This window comes from Crassostrea angulata, chromosome 4 (assembly GCF_025612915.1).
Source record: "Crassostrea angulata isolate pt1a10 chromosome 4, ASM2561291v2, whole genome shotgun sequence".
In the NCBI taxonomy this organism is placed as follows: Eukaryota; Metazoa; Mollusca; class Bivalvia; order Ostreida; family Ostreidae; genus Magallana; species Magallana angulata.
The window spans coordinates 3,799,273-3,810,747 of record NC_069114.1 but is presented as its reverse complement, the minus strand read 5'-3'; positions in this window follow the sequence as shown (position 1 = coordinate 3,810,747).

Here is an 11,475-nt window from a genome sequence, read left to right as displayed (position 1 = left end):
ATATCAGAAAAGTAGTGACTTTTTTTTTTACATTCCAGCATTTTAGTTTAAAAAGGATTCAGCCAAAAACAGCGCGTTACATCCGTCATCAATAAAAATAACTCCTTGGTATTTATTATCTGCTTCAGATATGGGACAATAGGCTAAAGAAAGGATAGTATATTACATTATCATGCCATACTTTTAGAAATCCGTTCCGAATATACACCAATACATGTCAGCATTTCAAGGACGCATCTATTTTAATGAGGTAGGCATACAAGATAAAATTATCGAAGTGGAGACATATACTATAAACAGTCAATTATTACTTTCATTCCACAAATTCATATAATCATATTGATAAATGCATCGATATTGAAATATTAACACGGTACAGAATAACCTAATTAACATAAAAAGTGTATTTTCGTCATCCCATTGAAAGGGAATTAAACACGATGTCAGCTTAAAATGAGAAATTTTGATATCTATTTCGAATATTTAAAATGATTAATAGGGGTATTTTTAATGCTTTGTCGAATATGTGAATGTTAATTATCGAGTAATTCTTTGTTTTGTAAACAAAGCTCGAATCTCGTTATAGTTTACAGATGTGTTTTTTGGTATATGTTTCAATTATTCTTACAAGAAAAGATATCAGCATAACAAATTTGTAATGATTACTATAGCGGTTTCACTATATGTTTTGTTTCAACAGAATACATTTTGTTTTTTTAATTGATACTTTAAATGAAAATACAATCTTCAAACCATTTAATATTTAATTGTAAAGTAAAGAATTCATGTAAAATTAAATACTTCAAACTATTATGTTAAATGGTAGTGCAAACTTTTTATAATTTTGTAAAAAAAAAATTACCAAGGCCACAAAACAAAAACAAGGGACAGTTTCGAAATAAAGTATCCGGCAATATTTTTATAAAATTGAAAGTTGTTCTACTTGAAAGCTTTTGAGTGTTGCTAATATTCATTAAATAATTTTTAATGATTATCATTAGTTAGAGGGATGTCTTTTGTTCAAATTGTTATGCAAAAAGTAGGATCCGAATGTTAAGTACATGAGAACCAGAATTGAAATGCAACACTTGCGCTATAATTGTTGTGTTGACTTTACGCAGTCTAGTTAGAGAGGCGGGAGGTAAATTAATAAGAAAAGTACAGCTGTAGGTGGATTGAACATAATAAACTATACACCGTACGTTTCTGACATGTGATGGTGCAACATGCATACGGTACGGAAGGTCAACCCTTTGCAGGAAACGAGCCGAGGAAATCTTTAGAGCTGAAAAATCATGAAAAGTAGCGAAATATATAATGGTCGAAATTGAACCCCCCCCCCCCCCCCAAAAAAAAAAAACAACAAAAAACCAACCCCCCCCCCCAAAAAAAAAAAAACAAAAAACAAAAAACAAACACTTTGTAGAAAATTGTACACGTTTTGACTAGTAATTTTACTCATATTTTTGTGATTAATCTTATAAGAAGTGAATTAAAGGTAATTAATTTTATTTAAACTGAGAAATTCTAGTCACAAAGATCCGAAGAAACGCAACATCTGGCTTCAGTGAATCGTATCAAAAAATCTAACTGCTTCCACCGTATCCGAGATTTTGCTATTTCTGTGTTTGTACTAAATGAGTTTTAGTGTAATTCTAAGCATATCGCAATCTACTAAAGAATATTGCGTCATTTCAACAAAGTATATAATTACAGCCTAATCCGGATGCATTGAAATTCAGGGGACCATGCAAATTATTTCAATATATCCGTATTTCAATATAAGCGAAATTGACTGATGTTAAGCCGCCATTTTTGAAAGTTCAATCCCGATGTAAGCATAGCAAACCAAACCCGAACGAATTATTTGGACATCATTTATCTATTACAGTGAACAGATTATATGCAATATTAGTCCTTGAAAGTTTGATTAAAATCTTATCCGTAAGTTTTGAAACCGTGACGACAGCCGCCAGGGAGAACTTCAATATAACCGTTATAAAAACAACTAATTTGCACCTATGGGGACCGATCAGTGGCTTCAGTATAAGCAATATTTCAAAATAGCCGATTTCATTATATCCGTTAAATCAATGCAAAAAAAATGAGAGGCAAAAACTGGGGATTTATTTCTATTTCAAAATAAGCGGAATTTCAAAATAAGATTTCAATATAAGTGGAGTAAGCTGTATATGTATATATGTTATTACACTTAAACATATTTTTTTTCATAAATCTACATTAAAATGTTTAATAATTACTGTAGATTCCTTATTTTACGAGAGTACTTAACCGCCATTTAACTGTTTTGTATAAGATCGCGAGAATATAAAATCGTCAACGCCAAATTTTTGTCATTATTTTATAATATGCATGCTTGTCAAAATTTAACGCGTTTATTAAATAATTTAGGACTTTAACTAAGAATTAACAGTACAGTTCACTCACCAGTGTGTACACAGTATCGAGGTAGTTATCATCTTATGTATCATATGATACATTAATCTAACGGCATGAGGACATGTTGACAAAATAAATAGTAGATTTGTTGACGCATAATCGTGTTTGCTATGAAGCTATATCTTGATTTCAATGAATATAAAAATCAGAGAGACTATTTAACAGGCACGTATTTAAATAAATCAACTAAGTAACGCATATAGTTAACGACATGTTTGCCTACATATCGAGGTATCACATAGAGAGAGAGAGAGAGAGAGAGAGAGAGAGAGAGAGAGTATCTTTTTATTTAATTGATTTATACTCGTATATCGATTGTTTCTTTTCTTTTTGTCTGACAAACACCTTGTTTGTAAAATATTATGCCATTTATTAGTCAGAAAACACCACATACTTGTAACAAAATTCTTGATTAATCCTACTTCCAATTTCTCGATGTATGTCAAAAGAATCCATGTAAACATTAAATTTAAACCATGTTTTTAAGAACTGTATTTAGAATAGTCTCTGCCTTAATGATATTTAAAAAGAAAAATCCCCGAAACAATGAAGAACTTTTTCTGTTGCTTCATATTGCTGATTAAATATTCATATTTTTTAAAAATTTGAATAAATATTTTTAAGATAAAAAAATATTCTTATAAGGACAATGCGTAATATTTAAAATAAGATGTCAGAATTGCACTTCACAATGTTGATAGCAGTAGTTACTCGAGTAGATTCCGAGTGTCAATATGTTCACGCCCATCGCGTATCTGCACGTCATGATTTGAGGTAAATTATTTGTACTACAGTTTACAATTAGTCGTTATATCTATTTCAAAATTTTAAAAGTTCAATCTGTACCTTTTGTGTTGGTCGTATATGTGTCCATTGTACATGCATTTGGTGAATCTCTAAAATGATTTTCAGTCGCCAACAAACATCAAGTATTCTGTATTTACAAAAACTCATACATGTAGCTCAGGAACAAATCGACTGTTCAATGTCATATTTTTATTTTTTATTTACCAATTTTCCGGCTTTTAGTATCGATACTTGCTTAAAAAAATAAACTAATTTACACAATTGTATGTATACAAAACCTAAGGTGTGCAATGCTCTTATTGAAATATGATTTAAATTTCAAATGATGTTTTACTCTTTTTTTAAATCCTATTTGATTCTCTGTATCAATAATATACATGTTGGTTTTCAAAAATGCGCGAATAAAGATGTACATATTTAAACTTCAGAAATTTCAAATTATAAACACAGCAAAAATCTTTGAGAAATGTATTTTGCAAAACCGGGAATAGTAAATGCCAAGTCAATTGACCACCGCTATTCACTCTGTTCACAATACAGGTTTACTATTTAAACACGTTCCTATCGCGATATAACTTTACTTTCTATGAAATCTTTCTACATGATACAACTAACCCTATATGACCTTACACGTGTTCGCACACATGGAGAACAATATTAAAAAAGGGCCATTCTGACTATTAAGTCATTGCTTTGTTTTGTTTCAAACCACAAATGGGATTAATTCGACGAACTTAATTCGTAAGTCAGTTATCCTTGCTGAGTTATTGGCAATTGTTATCTGTAGGAATCTCTTATTGTGAACAGTATCGTAGACGTGTAAGAACAAAACATTCTTGATGTTGTTTATATCTGAGATAGTGGGTGGAGTTAAAAAAAATGTGGGGTATGTACAGATAACCCATACTTTTGATAATAGAAAACACGCCAAGCTATGGTAGTTAGTTGCAAAATTTACACATTTTTTTTTCTACTGAAGCTATCCTCTTTATTTAAGAAAAAATTATTATTAAATCAAATCAATTTTACAATTCTAAAGTCAGTAATTTTATACCTAAAAGAATAACTAATACACACATGTCTTTGGGAATAAATTGTGAAAATTACCAATTTCACTCCCAATCAAATGTGGCATTTTTATAATATTTGGAAAGGCGTTGCACAACGTGAGCTGACTTGAAAAAAAAAGAGCTTTAAAATGTATTTATCTTAACTGGTACAACTGCAGAAATAGATGATAAAATGTGTCATAAGCTATAAAGGATAGTTTTTTGTCAAAAGTTTGTTTAACGCACATTATATTGGATTGTGTAACTCAAGACATAGGCATGGTATACAGTTACAATTTAATTTCGATCTGATTAGAATTTTACAATTGCGTAGGTTGAACAAAGTCATCGGATGTTGTGGCTGCTCTCTTGTAACATATATAAACACTTTCTGATATAGATAATACGTGATAGTTTAAGGATTGATAATGGTAAGTTAACTTTCACAATTCACTTTATCATTATATTTTCTCATCCGTTCATAAAGAGTTCTAATATACGATAAATTCTATCTGTCGGTATTTGTTCAAAAAAATATTTAAAAAAAACCCGCACATATATCTAAACTATTTTTAGTATTTTTTTAGTGCATTCGTGAATTGCACACACTTTTTAGCTCAGTCATAAAAACACACATATAATGTACCCAAAACACAACACAAGTATCTTTCATTAGATATATGTAAATCAGATGTAACGTGTATGCTTTATTACAATTCATGCAACACGGGTCCTGAAACTTTACCAATAGCCTCACAAAATGAACATATCTCGCAATTTCAACATGCAAAGGCTATTCTTTTAATATTTGACCTAATATAGAACTTAGAATAACATTATATAGATATGATGTTAAGTACTGATAAAATTAATTTTGATTTTAAATGTACTGCAGATGATTGTTTTTCCTATTCTCCTGATTTTTGCACTGGAATTTCTGGCTGAAACAAGCAATGGAAGTTGTAAGGACGTGTTACAGGGTTATCTGACAGGACAACTTTCTTCTGCTCTAGGAGCATACCAAGTAGAAGCTTTGAGGCGGGAATTTAAAAGTTTTACTGACCAAATTGAAAAATCATTGAAAACAATTCAAGAAAAAACAGAGGTTGATGCACAAAAAATGCATGGTAGATATATGTTTTTTATGACATGTAGTTGAATAGAAAGTATTTAAGAATCAAATTTTACAAGTACGATTCTGTTTATGTTTTAGAAACAAAAAATAGGAGCGTTGTTTACACAAGATGGGGAAAGAAAACATGTCATTCGGATGCTGAGTTAGTTTTATCAGGTAAAATACCCTTAAAATATACTCTATTTTGACACAATGAAAAACATCTTTTACAGCCGAATTTATGAGTTTAGTCTTGAAATTGTAGATTTTTTTCAATGAAAACAAAATCTTGTATTTTGGGATTACATAAATTTGTAAGTAAAAAAAATAAACAGAAAAACAGAAAATGATGTAATTATAACGTTTTTCTGATTGTTTAAGGTTTCACTGGCGGTTCATGGTATGATCACAACGGCGCAGCAGTTGATCTCTTGTGTTTACCAAGAGATCCAGAGTGGGGGATCTACCCTGATGGGGATGACGATAGCAGAGCTCTTGTTTATGGTACGGAATACGAAACACACTCCTCACCCGGTTACTTACGCACATTCTATGAACATGATGTTCGCGTCGGTTGACAATGGTTTCCTCGGGGTGTCAATTTCAACTGTTACCCTCCCAAACAGGCACTATTTATATAATATTAAGTAACTTAAGTAACAATTGTGACTGGGCGAATTCACGCAGAGCGAAACTTGTGTAAGTGTAGAAGGGCGGAAATTACACGGGACGAAAATAACCCTGTATACAGTATCTTGATTAAAATATAGATATAAAAGCAGTCATCTAAGATGACTCTACTTATTTGAAGAAAGTTTTATAAATAAAAGGGTTCTAATTGTTGAATGGAAAAGGCATCTGAAAAAAATTATCCCCCTCCGGATAAGACATTTTGCATCCATGCAGTTTTAACAAGTACATTTGAGTCTTACTTTTTTCCCCTATCTGCTTTGGGTTATTGGGGTGGGGGTGTATACAATATTTTATATATTTAGTATGACAAATGCAAGTTACATGTAGTTAAATTTGTAAATGCTAGTAATTCACACTGTTGTGAAACTGCTAAAACAACGTCTTTTGTATGGCAGGTCGACAACTTCGAAATTAAAAAAAAACATCTCTTGATATACATACATCTTAAATATGATGAAACAAAACTATCATGAATTCAAGTAATTAAAGATCAATCGAGTTCTGGTTCAAGTAAAGCATCTATATCAGAGGGAAATTCATCAGTTATCTTGCCCTGAACGAACATTTCGCTACTTCCGGGCACACTAACTGTTTCTGTCAAATGAACACGCGCACCTGCTGTGGAGACAGTCTTCCCTAAGTAAGGGAACTTCACCAAAATGAGGCGAATATAAGATCCCATTGCTCGCATCTATAAAAACATTGTACTTCACTAAGAAGTCTAGTCCAATGATTCTAGATAAACCTCCGAGTTTAGCTACTACGACAGACGCATTAAACTCGTGACCTGCAAATGATATTGTGACATTTGTTTTCCCTTGCACTGAAAGCAAGTCTCCGTCTGCAGTCGTTAAACTTGTATCTAACTCCTCTAAAATAAGATGCTCGGGAAGTGACTCAAATATGCTCTCTGACACTACTCAGAGATGAACTCGGAGATGAACCAGTATCAACCAAAAAACAAACCTTTCTCGAATAAAGTTTAATTTCCATAAACCAACAACTCTTTGAAATAGAATTCAATCGAACAGGAACATTTTTAGTTGGCCTATTTTCTACTTTGTTTATTGACTCTTGTGGGGCTGGGCTGGGCTTGTGGCCGCGAGCGCAGCCCGCTCTCGTTTAAATGACTAATGTCATGCATTTCCGCTTCCGGTTTCTAATCTATTTTGCCTTTCATTGCCCTGATTATGAGGACAATTTTTGCTAATGTGGCCATTCTGTTTACATGTATAGCATTTAACATTTCTTGATCCCACAAATCGCCTGGATTGACTCTCTGGTTTCTTATCTACATACACAGAAAGTGTCCTTTGAACTATTCGTTCAATTTATTTCTCTAGATCTTCATTGTTTGCATGATTACCAGAATCATTTCTTTCTGGCGAGTTTAAAGCGCTGCACTGCCGCTGTGGCAGTTTTTCAGTGTCTCTCGGTTTTCTTAACGCATCCTGCGATCCTTCAAATGATTCAAATTCCAGGGCTAAAGAAATCGCGCGATCTAATGATTTTGGGTGCGAAAATTGCACATATCGCTTTAACTCTTGAGACCCTAACCCAGAAATAAATTGCTCAACTGTTAGACCTTCGCGCATCTCGAGTGGAAAGGATGGAAACGCACGACTAGCTAGTCGCTTTAGCGTGTACCCGTATTCCGCTACGGATTCACCAAACTTTCTACGCCGGTTTCTAAAATCGCACCTGTATGCGGTTTCACGCTCGACTGGCAGAATCTTTGTGTAAGCGCGTTTTTAAGATCAACGTAGTTTTTAACTTCGCGATGTGTAAGTTCACTTAGAACTCTTTGAGCTCGTCCGCGAAGACACATGGCCAGCTGAGTAGCCTTTTCACAATATGTCCATTCGTTCCAAAGCGACACTTGCTCAAAATGGCATAAATAATCGGGCCATTCTACGTTTTCCCCATTATAAGCATCAGGTTCTTTGTGCTTTCGAAACCTTTTTGCTGATTTGGTCAAGTCTGAAAAATCATCAGATCTATCACGAAAATTTAATTTCATTTCAGAATCCCTATCTAAACCAAATTCTGGTCGCATACTCTCATTTTCCGATGAAAGCACAGAAAAATCTCGCTGTTTAAATTCCCGCGAATTGTGAAAATTTGTACCCAAACTGTCTTCTACAGTTTCATATTGGTGGGTCACGTGATCCGGCGATCTGGTTATACGTTTTGTATTTGTTTGGGTAAAATACACATTTTTCTCGTAACATGGACTGTAACTCGACAATTTACGAAAGCCCATTGGGCTCATTTTCGTAGGTAAAAAAAATAATTTCGCGAATAAACGCGAAATGTTCGCGATAAAACGCGTAAGTTTCGCGAATAAACGCGAAACTTTCGCGATATAACGCGAACCATTATATTAATATTGTCATTTCATACAGAACCCTTATGAAGAAAAACGATTGAAAACATACACATTTTAAGTTTTATATCATAAAATACTTATTATTCATTATTATAATACTAGATTTTGACTCGTGCGTGCACGGGTTGACATTGTACATATGATATCGGACATTTACAAAATAGATACATCGACACACCGTATTGTTGCCATTTACATAATTAAGCTTAAAGCCTACAATAGTGCTAATAATTTCACCACACTAATAATCTAACTGTGTTTTGGGACAGGCCTATACCACAGTTAAAATGCCTCCCATATAGGGCTACCTGTAATGTAGCAAAAAATTGCAGAATCGCTTCGAAACGATTTTGGATAAAATTTTATTTAATGAAGCTGCATTGAAAATAACAGTCAAATTATTCATAATAAACCATTTTGAGGCTGTAAATACCTTTCATCTAAAAAATTTAATGAATATAAATGAAGAATTCAACACTATCTCCAGCAACGTTTTTCACTCGCTTCTCGCTTCAAGTTGACATTCGGAACTCTAGGGATTGTTCATATTAAATGCATTGAGTTAGAGTTATCTCCTGTGTTTTCTTTGGTGAACAGAATATATATATATGACAAATTTTCAATGAAAATTTACACGTATTTCTAATATCGTTTCTGAGTTTATTCATGCAAATGTGATATTGTGGACCCTCCCGTGATTTAATGTGAATGTAATGCGCATGCGCAAGATTGTAAAATCCGAACAAATCCATATAATTTCCGGATTTTTAAAAGGAATTTTCGTTGATTATTAATAAGCGAAGCTTGATTGAGAAGATATAAAAACAAACTGGTATACTTCAAGTACCAATAATGTTTAAAATATATAAAACAAATGACAGTACTCTTCCGATTTCTGGGTATTAAAGCTTTAAAATTCGAGTCTATTATTTTAATATAGTAGTATAGATACGTGTTGATGTTGATTTATAAAGACAAACCTATCTTTTTTGCATATAGATATTAATAAATCTGATAAAACTTTATAACATTTTTACATGTTATATGTCCAAAGTAGATAATAAGTTTGAGCATCATTTTACGATTTTCAGTTGTTCGCTGACCCTGTGTTCGAACAGGCATTCATTGATGATCTTTTTCTTATAAAATTGATATAAATTCAACCGTCGGAAACCTTTAAAATCTTAGTATTAATTCAATGACATATGTGATAAATTTGGAGGACGAATTTTCGTCATCTAGATTTGAACAAAAGCTTGAAAATTTTAATTCACAGCTTGACTTATCTTTCTGATATTAAACTAGACGTTAAGTTATGTCGCAGCGATATAACATATTTTATAACGTTTTAAACAATGATATCCCTTAAATTCTAAAATGATACTTAATAAAACGTTTAATTCGAATTAAAATTGTTATAATTAAAATATGTTGCTGCTTCATTTTCAATAATATAGCGCCCATTAGAATGTGAGAAGCGCAATGCATTATGTCCTTTGAAAATCAGTACTAAGATTTTAAAGATTTCCTACGTTTGAATTTATGTTAATTTGTATAAGGTTAAATCTAATTCATTTACATCTTTCTATTAAAATATTTTGTTTTATTTAAATTAATATATTTGTTTTCAGTAATTATTCTTCATATGGGTTCTTCTATGAAATAACAATATTTATATTTAAGTTTAGCGTTTAATCGCGAGTTTCGCGTTTAATCGCAAAAATAACGCGTTATATCGCGATTGTTACGCGTTAGTTCGCGAAACTTTCGCGTTTATTCGCGAAAGTAACGCGTTTATTTGCAAAAGTTACGCGTAATATCCCGAAAGTTTTGCGTTTATTCGCAAAAGTTATGCGTTATATCGCGAAAGTTACGCGTTATATCGCTAAAGTTTTGCGTTATATCGCGATTGTTTCGCGTTTATTTGCGTTATATCGCGAAAGTTACGCGTTTATTTGCGAAAGTTACGTGTTATTTAGCGAAAGTTACGCGTTATATCGCGAAAGTTACGCGTTATATCGCGAAAGTTTCGCGTTTATTCGCAAAAGTTACGCGTTAATTCGCGTAAGTTTCGCTTTTATTCGCGAAACTTTCGCGTTTATTCGCGTTAGTAACGCGTTTATTCGCGAAAGTTTTGCGTTATATCGTATAAGTTCGCGTTATATCGCGGAAGTTTCGCGTTTATTCGCGGAAGTTTCGCGTTTATTCGCGAAAGTTATGCGTTTATTCGCGAGAGTTTCGCGTTTATTCGCGAATTTTTTTTTTCACCTACGAAAATGAGCTCAATGGGCTTTCGTAACAATTTACACACATAATCGGGTTTATTAACACATTTTGGAACTGATCTCTCCGAATGATCTCTACGATTAATCGATGGATTTTGAGAAAACGAGGTTTGAAGCGGGTCGTATGCTGAGTCGCTAGCAAGTAAGTTACGAGGCGCAGACATAGAATTTACTGTGTTTTCTGAAATTTTAACAGTTTCTTTGATTTCCATTTTACGTTCATCCTCAAATGTAGAGGATTTGTCATCTTTCAAAAGAAAACTTGGGAGAAAAAACCGTAGCAAAGCTAAATCCCTTCCCACATTGATATTGTTTACAATAAACAAAAACTGTAAACACACTGTAGGCTAATTGTAAAACACTGAAAAATAGCTCAAAATCCAAGGGAGTATGATATTTACCGTAATTAATACCAAGCGCAGCGAGAGGCGGGCGAAGCCCGCTTCGCGAAGCGAGGATTAATGGTAACACATATATATAAGAAAATCAGTGAAAAATGAAAGTTAAATCAGGGGTACTAAGGCAAAAAAAAAATTCTTCCATCCCTGGGCGCCGCCATATTGGCAGCCATTTTGTTTTTAAAAAGTTTGTTCGAATATTGATTGACTGGTACTTATCGATGTTTATTGCCCCTGAACTCGATTAAATAAGTTCCAGTGTTTTAATAGAAGGTAATTA